Consider the following 13712-nt stretch of genomic DNA (forward strand, 5'->3'; position numbering starts at 1 on the left):
TTAACAAATTAGCTAAGCTAAACTAGAAAATATTTACTCAAAAATATAAGAAGAGAAAAAAAACAATTAGCCTAAGCCAGCATCCATAATCTCGATGCTGCAAGTGGCAAACAAGATCTGAGTAACTATCGCTAGGCATGCTGGGTTAGGTGCTAGCCTCTAGCCAGTAAAAGCTCTCGAGCTATAGTATACGGCCGAGTCAGAGCCGAATATTAGTTCCGAACCAAAACAGCAAGAACAAAGGCAAGATATGGACAACATAACATATTATATTTCACAGGAACATTTGCAGTGAATTGAAAGCTTTTACACATCGAGTAACTATTTCAGATAATGCACCAATAAAAACTAAGATAAAATCACAGGAGTAACAAATGTAAAATGAGACACTGGTGCTTTCCCGCCTACCTGTGAAAAAGAGGAATTTAAGGAATGTGCGGTGGAAATTACTCAAGAGTTATTAGGGAAACTTCTTCAGAAGTGATATCTAGTGAGTGGGATAAAATAAAAATGTAGTCTAAAAATAAGGTAGAACTAAAACTGAAAGTGATATGGTTTTATAAGTATTAGGAACTTTTTAGAGGGGCTGACAAAAGTTATTGTCGAATAAGGGGAATCTCACGCAACAAGAAGAGGCACGAATGCATAGTACTAAATATAAAGTGAGGTGTATCTGGATAATATGTTAAGAGTTTAGAAAGACTGCTGTTAAGACACTATTTGTTGATATTAACTCCAGAGCAAAAAAAAAAAAAAAACTTTTAGCACAACAACTTAGGCAGCAGAAAGTAGAAAATACTGTTGGCAGACTTAGTGACACTATATCAAGACAAATAACTAGAAATCCTGTAGAAGTCTGAGAGATTATGGACATTTTATAAAAATGTGTATTATTTAAACTAGATGTGTCCAACCTGCGGCCCTCAGAGCTCTGCCATGCGGCCCTCTACTTCTAACTCCAACATCGATGTACTCATGTCCCAAAACACTTTTTTGTTGTGTTTTTCGTGCCCATGACCTGTAACTCTAACATCGGTGTGTGCATGCACCAAAGCCTCCTTCTAGATTTGATTTTTTTGTACCAAAGAAGGGTCTGTGTGTTCTCGCCATTATTTCGTGCCAAAGAATCAATGTGTGTGTTCTTGCTGAACAGGAACTCATCTATGGATTTGCTGCCATTGCCTTTTAAAGAGACAGCACTTAACCTGTGTTAATAGGTAAGTATGGTGTGAGTGAGTGCATGCATGAAAGCAGAATGTGTGTGCGTGAAAGTAGAAGTGTGTGTGTGTGTGTGTGTGTGTGTGTGTGTGTGTGTGTGTGTGTGTGTGTGTGTGTGTGTGTTTGTGTGCATGACAGAGAGACAGAGAGAGACACATGCACAAAGAGGCTAACGTACAAACAAGTTAGCTCACAAATGCATCCTACATTAAAAGTACACTTTCATTAAATTGCAACTTTACTGACAGGGAGAGTGTTGTACTCAATATGAAATCATACCTCTCAACTGTATGGATTTTCGAAGAATGTCTGGAATTTTGCCTCATCTTCCAATTTGTGTCTTTTGCTTAGGAAATAAAAGTAGTCATTTAAGGTAATGCAGTCCCAGGGAGTAAGAATGAGACAGCAGCCTAGGGTTAATGGGTCAGTAGTGGATTGACTAATGTGGGACTGTAGCAGATAAAGTTTATTGTTTTTTTTGACAAACAAAAAAAATCACCCAATACTGTCTTGTCATTGGTGGGTTCTAAGCAGTGGTAGATTGGACAACATTAAGCATATCTTTGGTGGACCATCAATACTGGCAAATCAGGTGGGCACAATGTCATTTTTTAAATGTTGGGGGATTTAGTGTGTATGTGTGTGTTTGTGTTGGGAGTGCTGCAATAGTAGATGATTATTAAAGACAGAGACTTACAAACTGTGGAGAATATGTTTCTTTGTTTCAAAACCTGATACTTGGGTACTAGGAATGCCAAAAAATAGATTTTTTTTTAAGACATAGCTTCTTGCCATTTACAGTGGACAATGTTAGCAGTATGAGTGTGGTCCTGTAGGGATCTGGAGGATGCTAAGTCTACCACTGCCAATGTCTTGTAAAGTGACCTGGAAATGGATATTGGGATGTTACTGAAAAAATACAGCAAGTGGGCTTTGAAATGTAGTTTAATTAAACAAAGTGCACTTGCAGTTTACAGGCCATAATTTAATTTATTTCAGGTAGTCCAGATCCTGGCAGACTGTATACCATTAGACTTAATTAGGGAGAGGTGTCATTCTGTGGAAATAAGCAGACCTAGTTTCAATGAAAGCTCTGTGGTTGTTTGCAGGTAGGAAGTTGCAGGATGTGGAGCCAATGTGTTGTATTATTTTTAATGTATTTGTCTTTTCAAAGTATGGTTTTCTTTGTTGCAAAAGAAGGCAGGATTGAATGAGCCATATAATGCTTAACTGACAATAATGGGATAGAAACATTATATATGATGTATAATGTTTGCAGCTACGCTTGTTTCAATGGTGTCTGTGATGCATAACTATTTTTGGGTCTGTGTCCCAATTTTATTTTTCGCTTTGTCCAGAATTCTTGCTCTAAGGTTGAGAGGTATGGTTCTATGCTAAATCAGAATAATTACGAGAAACAGAGCATTTATAATATCTCCACTTATTTCCAATATAAACTGCCATGTAACCTTGCAAATAACTTTCTTATTATGCTACTTTAATTCTTTTGGAATTGACAGGTATGTTTTATTGGTTCGGACGTATGCTGTGACTGATTTCTTGCAGCAGTCTGTGGTGTACTTATCACAATAACTTTTATGTGTTTCTGGGTGTGTGATCAATTTAACAGTTTTAAAGATGTTTTCCAAAATTAAATAAATACATAATAAATAAAAAAAAGTAATCCATTCTTCACTTTGAGCTATTGACAAAGTGTGGGAATTTGTTTTTTTCTAAAGCGATGGTCAGCATTACAGCTTAGTAACCGGTCAGTCTGTGAATAACTTCTGCACAAATTAAAATGTCTGAATGTCAAATGGCTTTAGATTGGAGGGAAGTTATATGTTTACTCCAGTATGTAGTATGATCTTAGAGAGTTTATAGATTTCTTATTGATTTAATTTTTGCTGAGCAGTTGTTTGTTGATTTATTGATGGTCCTTTTGGTGGTGGGAAATTGCATAGATGAATCCATCTCTATTATGATTTTTGTTTCAGATATTTTGACTTCCAGACAATTTCAATCAGTGAGACTGTGTCATGTGATTACTGAGGTTGCCTATTTTACAGGTAGGGGCTCCTTTTCTGTGTGTGTGTGTGTGTGTGTGTGTGTGTGTGTGTGTGTGTGTGTGTGTGTGTGTGCGTGTGTGTATAAGAGAGAGAGATTTAATATGTATACTGAATATATTTTTGCAAATGGAATTCTTAGTTAAATAGCCCCCTCTTCTTAGACAAGTAGATTTGAGTAACCAATATTAGATCTTAGCCATCCAGCTGGGAAAGTTTAGTATGTGGATTTTCCTTCTGGTTTGATGAAGGCTATGCTATTTACTTAAGGAGTACATTCATAGCTATCCATCCAGTTGTACTGTTGTTGAACTACATTCTTTGATAATGAGAGGAGCTATTTACAGAAGTTGAACGTTTTTGTGTCAAGAACCTGTCCATACAAAGTGGCTTGTTTATGTTGCAGTGAAGGCTGTGGTCTTTGTAGTGAGTGTTTTAAATATAACCAGTATTTCTGAGGTGGAGAAAGTCTCTTAAGGCAGGATCTTTCTTAGCCTGGAAAGCAAGCCAGTGATGAAATTTATAGGGGCCAGTGAGAGACAGTGGAAAGCAAGAAGCTTTTTTGTCTGTTTGGATAACTAAGTGAACTCAGTCCTTTGACCTTTTTTTTTCAGAAATGGTTGTAGTCTTTCTTTTGGCATGGTGTTTTGCTGAGGCACGTGCCAAAAGGGGTGTTGCTCTCAATAATTGCTCTTGTAAAGGAAGAATACAGGTATGTTATGACCTCCTTGTCCCTGGATGAGATACCCTTACTAATAAAAAAAAAGCTTTCCGTACAACGGAGACAACGTGGTGGTCAAAAGTCAGGTTTCTATCAACCTGGGTGCCCAAGCACCTCACGACTGATTGCATGCTTACATTGTTATTCATGTGATAATTTGTGGGGACATCACTCTCCTCAAAGGGGATGATTGTGCACTTTTTGGCATTTAGCTTGAGGCCATGTTTCCTGCACCAGTCATTTGTTTGGGTGAGACCCTCTTGTAGCTTATTCAGACTTGTTTTATTAAGTCTAATGTGAATTCTTTACTTTATTGCAAATTTGTTGACTTATTTTTGTGGATTATAGTATTGTAGGACTGCTAATATTGACATTGTATGTAGATGGACTGCTGGAGTGGTTTTCCCACTGAGAAATGCTACTGCTGTAGTGAATATCTGTTTATTTGTAAAAAAAAAAAATCTATATATAAACTAAGATGTTAGAGTTAACTGTTAGATTAGAGAATTAAAATCAGAATGAGAATTAGAATTTTAAGGCAAATATTAGGCATTTATTACATTTATTAATTGTTCAAATGCACCTACAGTACAGCCAGGAGGTTGACTTTGGTCTCCCGTGGCAGCAAAAGAGTTAACTATATGATATATTTTATATGCGGCCCCAAGACAATTTCTGTTCACTCAATGCGGCCCCAGCAAGCCAAAAGGTTGTACACCCCTGATTTAAACTACTACTTGTTTTAATGTAATTTAGTAGTCTATTTCATGTATCAGCTTCTCTGTCAGAGAACCAATTAATACACTTCTTACTCCTATAGAAACTTCCACATAGGTTGTCTGATAAATTCTCTACTACTTTTTGATAACCCAAACATTACCTGCAGTAGTTGTCTCTAAATGCCCTATATAACTAAATAAGCATCTATCCAAGACACTATACAAGTTCAAATATTTTAGTCTTTCATAATAATGTAAATTTTCACATCACTGGATCCCCTTAGTACATTGCCAGTGTATTATTTCCAGTTTGCTTATGCTTGTTTTCTTATATAGTTTTTATATTGTTATTACATACTCAAGTTTGGGCCTAATGTAATTGACAAACAATTACATCATTTTTTCGGATTTCCTAGACTTTATAAATCTTTTTATACAACCTATAACTATCATTAACCAGTTGGTTGATATGATTAGGAAAACTCAAAGTAGGGTGTGTTGCATTAAATATTCACCTTTCAATTTATGTCTTCCAAATCTCATATGTTTAGTTTTTTGATGTATTTATCAGCATATTATTTTCCTGTGCCCATGTGGTCAATTTACTCATGTTCTTTTGTAGGCATGCCCTATCGGTAACATGTAATCATTTTACCTATTTTCAAGTCATCTGCATACAGACTACAGAGCACCTCAGATGAAAAAGATGGAGGTGAACGATACACTCTAAACAAGTATGGCCTAAGATAGAGCTCTGTGGGGCATACTGAATGTAACCTTGAATTTCACCTGCCCAGTTCTTGTATAATACATGCCAACTTACCCTGTTGGTAAGCCATGCAGCTATCCATATTATCTAGAGTACAATACCCAGTTGTTCTAATTTAGTGATCAGTGTTTTCTCTATGGTCCTCTCAAATGCTGAAGTTAAATCTATATAAATTACATTACAGCACAATTTTTTTATTCATAGCTGTTATTACACTGTTATTGAAAACCATGTTACAGCTGGTAATAGATCTATTTTCATCATATGCATGCTGATACATGGTTTCATATCCCAGCCTTTCCAGTTCTGACAATAGTTTATCCAATATAACATTTTCCATTACTTTTCTACAACATGAAAGTAAGCTAATGGGTCTGTATGACTCTGAGTTTGCCTTATTTCCCTTTCCCTAAAAGACAGGTTTAACAAGGGCATGTCTCCAATCTCCCCATATTTATATTAGTAAATAACAGATATAATGGTACTGTAAGTTCATGTCGAAGTGTTCACAGATCATTATTACTAATTCCTTCTCCTCCTGTGCTTTGTTTAGATCCAGTTTGCATAGTTCTTTTTCAACATAATCTACTTTGATTTCAGTATGTAATATAAGAAAATACCACTGTAGTTGGTGGGTCTTCAGGCAGAGAAAGCATACAACAGATTAAGCTGTTTTTTATCAGTAGTGCAATGTTAGTATTTGCATTCCCTGATACAATAATAAGGTTAATTAAGAGGAATTATGAGGAATTGCAGGCAAGAATTAAAGTGGGAGGGCTCCTCTCTGATAAGTTGTGTTTGAACAGAGGAATCAGGCAGGGGTGTCTTCTATAACCTTAGCTATTTGCTTTATATTTAGAACCAGTGGCATAGAAAATAAGGGACTCAGGAATGCAAGGCTGTAAGTAGTCAAGAAAACCTGTATTTATTTACAAATATTATTTTGTGCCTGATGAATCTAGAAAATGCCATCTCAGTATTGTGGAACAGTTTGAGACAGGTCTTTTCAGAATATAAAACAAAAGATAAAACAAAGGCCACGGCTATAAATTATATATTTAGACATGAATCGGTTAAGCAACAACCATATTTGGGTAACTAAGGATATGATATTTTTTTTGAGCTGGAACATAGGATCTGAATTGGCTAGACATGATAAAGCCTTATTTAATGCGATTGGCTTCCAAAAAAGGCAAATACTAGAAAATGGAAATCAAAGTCTAAATCACATGTATCTGAAGTGATATATATTATAAAAAAGATAAAAAACTGGAAGACAGATTTTTAGAAAAGGGAGCAAGTAAATTATATAGAACAAGTAAAGAGGTCTATGTCAATTATTCGAACACTTAAAATGTTGAATGTTATATGGTCGAGACCATATGTTCGACATTTCAAGTGTTCGAAGGTTGACTTTTAATGGCGCCGTACAGTGCAGAATGGGAGTATTTCCCTTTTCTACACTGAAGTGCGGTCTCGGAGTTGGTATATTTAAGTAGGTGGGTGTGGGAGCGCAGGCGGGCTTGCACTGTTAGTGTATGTTTTTCTTTTTTTTTTTTTTTCATTAGATATTCAAACTTCCAAATATCGAATATATGGTCTCTACCATATGGTATTCGACATTTTGGAAATTCTAATATTTGACATAGACCCCAGGTAAAGCACTCATGTAAACTGACTCTGTAACCCAAAATGTCCAGTCCAAGGCCGTAAATTCACACAACGGTTTATTAATAAATAAAAAAAAATAAATAAAAACAGACAGTGGTTAATTCTTGTAAAAACAGTCCACAGCACAGGTTTGGTAGTCCAATAAAAATTAATATTATAAAATGAATGTTATAACAACAATTCAAAGCACAGATCCAATAGTGTAATATAAGAATAGGTAAGCGCTTTTGTCTAATCTAATCACAGACTATCAAAATCAAGAACTTACATTCTGTGAGTGTTTAAATACTTGTCATCTCCTGACACAATTAACAACTTAAAGCAACAGTGTGAAAGAATAAAATAAAAACGTGTATCAAACCTCTGGGGTATTTAGTGAGGTAAATAAAAAAAATTTTCAAATAACTTTAGGTTCATAGGTTTATAGGTAGATACTACGTTATCTGTCCTAGGGCATTTATAAGCCTAGCCAGAGTGTATTTGGCTTCTGCCTCCCTATTAGATTAGTCTACTGTGCCTCTGTAAAGTAGGTCACTGAAGGTACCCTTTTAAGATTAGTTTACTGTGCCTTTGTCTAGCAGGGACACTGGGAAGATCCCAGGGGTGAATTTGCGATTTCCAATCCACGCGTCCAAATTTCGCTTGAAGAGGGTCAGCGAGGGGCTATGGCTAACATGAATTGGGATTCTATTCCAGAGTGAGGGGAGCCTCTGGGAAATGAATCTGTCCCTCCAGCATGTCCTATTTATTTTTGTGCTGAGGTTTAGGTCCCTGGAGCGTGTAGCTCTAAGGGACTTGGATTTTTTGAGGTGGAGCATGTCCATTAATTCTGGGTTTGATATGACTTTGTACGTCAGGCATAGATCACCTCTGAGTAGGCGGTAAGCAACTGAGTAGAGCTGGAGTTTCTTTAGTCGAGCTGCATAGGACATCTGTTTGTAGCCCATGATCCTCTTGGTGAGGTACTTTTGGGGTCTCTCCAGTTGCTGCAGGTGTCGGGTAAGGTACATCCCAAAAGGGGCATTGTATTCAATTATGGGCCTGATGAGTGACGAGTAGAGGGTCACAATGACCTCTCTTGATCTAGATGCGAACCCTTTCATGATAAGGTGGGCTATATAGAAGGTCTTTCTAACCACTTTGGCAACGTGATTATCAAAGGAGAGATTACTATCTATGTTGGTCCCCAAATCTCTAATTACTTCTTCCATACTTAATGGATTACCAGCTATGTGGTAATTTGTGGGCACCTTGTTTTTCCCAAAGGGGATGACTATGCACTTTTTAGCATTTAGCTTGAGGCCGTGGCTCTGGCACCAAGCATCCGTCTCTGTGAGACCCTTTTGGAGGATGCTTGTGTCAGCTGGAGATTCGATTATGGCCCCCAGTTTGCAGTCATCTGCAAACTTTGCCAGCCATAATCCCCCTGTGTTAGCCTGAACCTCAGAGAAGTATATACCGAACAAGAGAGGTCCCAGAACTGAGCCCTGTGGGACGCCACTTGTAACTGGCTTGGATTCGGACATGGCACCTGCGATTCTGACCATGTGGGTTCTATCTCTGAGCCAGTTTGCAACCCATCTTGTGATATAGGGGTTGATATTTAAGCTGGTAAGCTTATTTATGATACCCGAGTGGGGTATTGTGTCGAAGGCTTTTGCGAGGTCCAGGTAGGCTGTGTGGACTACCTTGCCCTCATCTATGGCTTTGGTAACTGTTTCAAAGAAATCAACTAGGTTTAAGAGGCAAGATCTGCCCTTAACAAAGCCAAATTGGGTAGGGTCCAGTGTCTGGAGGCTCCCAATGTCTTTGTTTATGAGTTCAATGATAATACGCTCCATAGCTTTACAGACCAGACTAGTCAGGCTTATGGGGCGATAGTTTCCGGGGTCTGTTGTGCCACCACCTTTGTGGAGTGGGACCACTTGTAGCTGTACGCCATTCTTTGGGTACATATCCTGTAGTAAGGCTAAGTTTGAACAGTGACTTAATGTGACGGTTCAGTTCTTCTTGGAGCTCGTGTAAGACACAGCCTGGGACACCGTCCGGTCCCATAGATGCTGTGTTTTTGCTTTGGAGAGGGCAGCTTTCACCTGTGCATCTGTGATGTCAGGGAGGTTACATTGTTGGGATAGGCATTTGCTCTTTTGGGGGGGGGGGGGAGTCTGCACTGAATCTGTCTGCCAGGATGTTGGCTATGTCTGTAGGTTCGGTATATTTTGTACCGTTATGCAACAGTTCAGAGCATATCTGGGAGTTTCTGCCCATGTTCCTGACATAACTAAAGAAGGCCTTGTGATTATCTTTAGTGTCTAGGGCAATTTTTCTTTCGAAACTGGCCTTTGATGATTTTATGAGGGATCAAAGTTTGTTGCTAATACTGATCAGAGATGCCTTCCCTTTTTGGGATTTTGCTCTGTCATGTTGTAGCTTCCTCCTTCTGTTGTATAGCTTATTTATGGTCGGGGTCCACCAGACCGGTCTCCTGTTTTTGAAGGAGTGAGTTTTGGTTTTATTTGGGATAGCACGATTCATGCATTCCTGCAGGTGCTCATAGAATGCATTTGTAAAGGATTCTACGGATTGGGCTGTATTATCCTCTGGCCCAGGGGGCTTTGAAGGATTCCACCTCAGTCTTGAGAAGTGCAAAGCTGGCTTTTGAGAAATTCTTGACAGTGATTTCCTTGGCTGGGGGTGAGGATGGGATACGGATGTCCAGGGAAATTTGTTTATGGTCTGATCTTACCAATGAGGGGTTTACCTCTGGTGTGGAACATAGATTCCCCATGTTGGTGATGACCAGGTCCAATATGTTGTTCCATCTTGTGGGAGTAGTGACCAGTTATTCCATTGTGTTAGAGTTTATAAATTCAAGGAACCGTTGGGCGAGGGTGTTTGGGCTTGAGTAGTTTTCCCAGTCAATGTTTGGGTAGTTGAAGTCACCCAATAACATAGTGTTTGGAAAGACCTTCATATTCTCCAGTGTTCTCAGGAATGCCAAGTGGGGTTCCTGTAATAGGGAGGGTGTTCTGTAGCAGGCTCCAAACTGAAAGGCAGTTTTGCCCGCTATTAGTTGCATATGGATGGTTTCTGATGCTTCGTGCAGTGCCACTAACCTGGAGGTGTAGGTATCTTTGATGAATATAGATACTCCACCTTCTTTTGTGCTTCGGTCCGAGTTTTGGGGCCGAAACGCATGGTATGAGTTATAACCTGGTAGTGCTGGGGTACTCTCAGGAGCCTTGAACCAGGTTTCTGTTACTGCACAGACATCGATTTTCTACATACTGAGGAGAGCCTCGAGTGCGTGCATCTTGAGGTTTAGACTTCTGGCATTGAGTAGCATTACCTTTAGTTTTTTTATCCTTGGGTTGTCTATGGAGGTGGGTTTGCCCTTTGAGCCTTGCCTAAAAAAGGCACTATGGGGGTGGCCAGTATACGAAAGCCTAAGGGTGACAGGTGCAAGCCGTCTCTAGCGAAGCAATGTGGCTTGTCGAGCATGTCATCCCAGGCTGACAGACACTGGATCCCCTTTGAATGACACCAATACTTTAGCCAATTGTTGAAACTGATCATTTTGTCTTTATACTGTGGCATCATTCTTGGTGAGGGCAAGATGCTACTCAAGGTCAGGGTCATACCAGCCTGGGCTACATGGTCAGAGAGCTCCTCTATGTCTTTTTTCATGTAGTCCAGGGAGGTATGTCTCAGGTCATTCACACCAGCATGGACAATGACGGAGTCATACTTGTACTTGATTTGGAGTGACCTGAGTGCTTGCATTATGTGGTGGATCCTGGCACTCGACAGGCAGCTTACAGTGACCTTCTCCTTGTTCAGTCTGGTGAGCGGGACGTCAGTGTGCTGGACAGTAGAGTCCCCTATAAGAAGTGTATTTGGTGTGTTGTTTGGCCTTAAGGGCTGTGGTTGTGAGGCACACTGATTTTGTGAGATATGTGATTCATGGGTATTGTTGAGGGGTGGCTGTTGCTTGGATATCTGCTTAGCAGGTCTTTGCTGTTTAGGCAGATTTTTATTTAGAGCCTCTGAGTATGTTTTTGTGTGTTTATGTGTTGGGTATGCAGATGCAATAGGTCTGTGTGAGACTGGATTTGTGGTGTGGGTGGTTACCTTGTCCTCCTGACTGACTGTGCCAGTCTTGGGTTGAGAGAGCTCTGCCTCCAGTTTGGCTGTGTAACTGCATCTCTCACATGTATTAGAGTTTATTGGAAGGAGGAGAGGGTTGTCTGTGTACATAAGGCAATTGTAACATTGCCTCAAAATTCCCAGATTCACCAGCTGGACTGGAGAGTAGCCTTGAAACTGACCCTTGGACATACCAGATTAGTATAGGGAACTGTTTTTTTACTGATCAGATCATTAGGAAAGGGAACTGATTTTTCACTTGGTCAGGAAGGACCAATCAGGAGTCTAATACTTATGAGAAGTCAAGGAGGGTGTAGTGCTTTAGTTAGTTAGTGTTTCCTTATAAGAGCTGAGCAAGTGCAGGGCTTTAGAAAGAGAATAGAGTGATTACTCTGAGAGTTTGAACAGTTCTAAGGAAAAAAGTGAAGAGCAGACTTTGTGGAGCCTGGAATAGTTTAAACCTGTTTAGGCGGCGCTGCCCGACGCTGCTCAGTGCGCAAAACCGTGCAAAAAGAGAGTTGTAGGGTTTTAAGAGAGAGAGATCAAGGAGTTTAGAATTGACCCAAAATGGCCAATAAAACTACAGCTTCTAGGTAGTAACCACTCCTCCAGGGACAGGCAGGCTGTTCAGTGTTAACCACTCCCACTGGTGAACACAGAGACTTCCCTTTAGCCCAAGCAAGCACTGGCCTTCTAGAAACTTCCAAACAGTTCAGAACAGCAAATCTGTAACTGAACTTTCTTAAGTTTCAGAAAGTGGGAAAAAGCAAGATTTTTTTTCTTTTTGTTGTAGTTTAAAGGTAGCAGAGATACACAAGCAGCAAAATAATCACAACAGTGCAATAAATGACCCCACACTTGAGTGCTAGGCCTAAATCAGGTAAAATGCAGTTTTTAGAGAAAAAAACGATTTTAAATTAAGTGCAACACAGGAAATGCAGTAAACAGGCTCTAGATGTGTTCCAAGTACTGTTACTGTTACAGATATAAAATTTAGCAAACCGGAAAATGCCAAAAAGTAGGCGGCAAAACAGTAAAACTTAACAAAAAATCAGAAGAAAATACTTAAAATCACAAAAGTGGCTCCTTTTCGTCTCTCAGCATTTTCTCCCCTTGGTAGGTGCTTCAGCAACAACTAGCAAGCCTGAAAAGAAGCCAAGACCACGAGGCAGCCTGGTTTTAAGAGAGACAGATCAAGGAGTTTAGAATTGACCCAAAATGGCCAAAAAAACTACAGCTTCTAGGTAGTAACCACTCTTCCAGGGACAGGCAGGCTGTTCAGTGTTAACCACTCCCAGTGGTGAACACAAAGACTTCCCTTTAGCCCAAGCAAGCACTGGCCTTCTAGAAACTTCCAAACAGTTCAGAACAGCAAATCTGTAACTGAACTTTCTTAACTTTCAGAAAGTGGGAAAAAAGCAAGATTTTTTTGTTTTTCTTTTTTCTTTTTGTTGTAATTTAAAGGTAGCAGAGATACATAAGCAGCAAAATAATCACAACAGTGCAATACATGACCCCACACTTGAGTGCTAGGCCAAAAGCAGGTAAAATGCAGTTTTTAGAGGAAAAAAACAATTTTAAATTAAGTGCAACACAGGAAATGCAGTAAACAGGCTCTAGATGTGTTCCAAGTACTGTTACTGTTACAGATATAAACTTTAGCAAACTGGAAAATGCAAAAAAGTAGGCGGCAAAGCAATAAAACTTAACAAAAAAATCAGAAGAAAATACTTAAAATCACAAAAGTGGCTCCTTTTCTTCTCTCAGCGTTTTCTCCCCTTGGTAGGTGGTTTAACAACAACTAGCAAGCCTGAAAAGACGCCAAAACCATGAGGCAGCCTGGTTTTAAGACAGACAGATCAAGGAGTTTAGAATTGACCCAAAATGGCCAATAAAACTACAGCTTCTAGGTAGTAACCACTCCTCCATGGACAGGCAGGCTGTTCAGTGTTAACCACTCCCACTGGTGAACACAGAGACTTCCCTTTAGCCCAAGCAAGCACTGGCCTTCTAGAAACTTCCAAACAGTTCAGAACAGCAAATCTGTAACTGAAGTTTCTTAACTTTCAGAAAGTGGGAAAAAAGCAAGATTTTTTTGATACTTTTTGTGCAGGTTACAACAGGAATGTTTGGACGAGACTACAGGTTTTTCAACAATTAACATAGTAGACTTGTTTGGTTCCATCCCCCACGATATTGGACTGGAATTGTTTCACTAGGCCCTACTGGAATACAGTGATTTGAGTGCTAACATGATAAATTTTGTGATGGAATTAATGGAACTAGTCCTCAACAACAATTATTTTGTTTTTGAGGAGGAGTTTTACAGACAGCTAAAATGGGTTGATATGCGGTCAAGTTGTGTCCCGATGTAAGCGAATTTAGTTATGACCATGTGGGAA

This window comes from Protopterus annectens, chromosome 8.part0 (genome assembly GCF_019279795.1).
Source record: "Protopterus annectens isolate FY-2018-M chromosome 8.part0, PAN1.0, whole genome shotgun sequence".
In the NCBI taxonomy this organism is placed as follows: Eukaryota; Metazoa; Chordata; order Ceratodontiformes; family Protopteridae; genus Protopterus; species Protopterus annectens.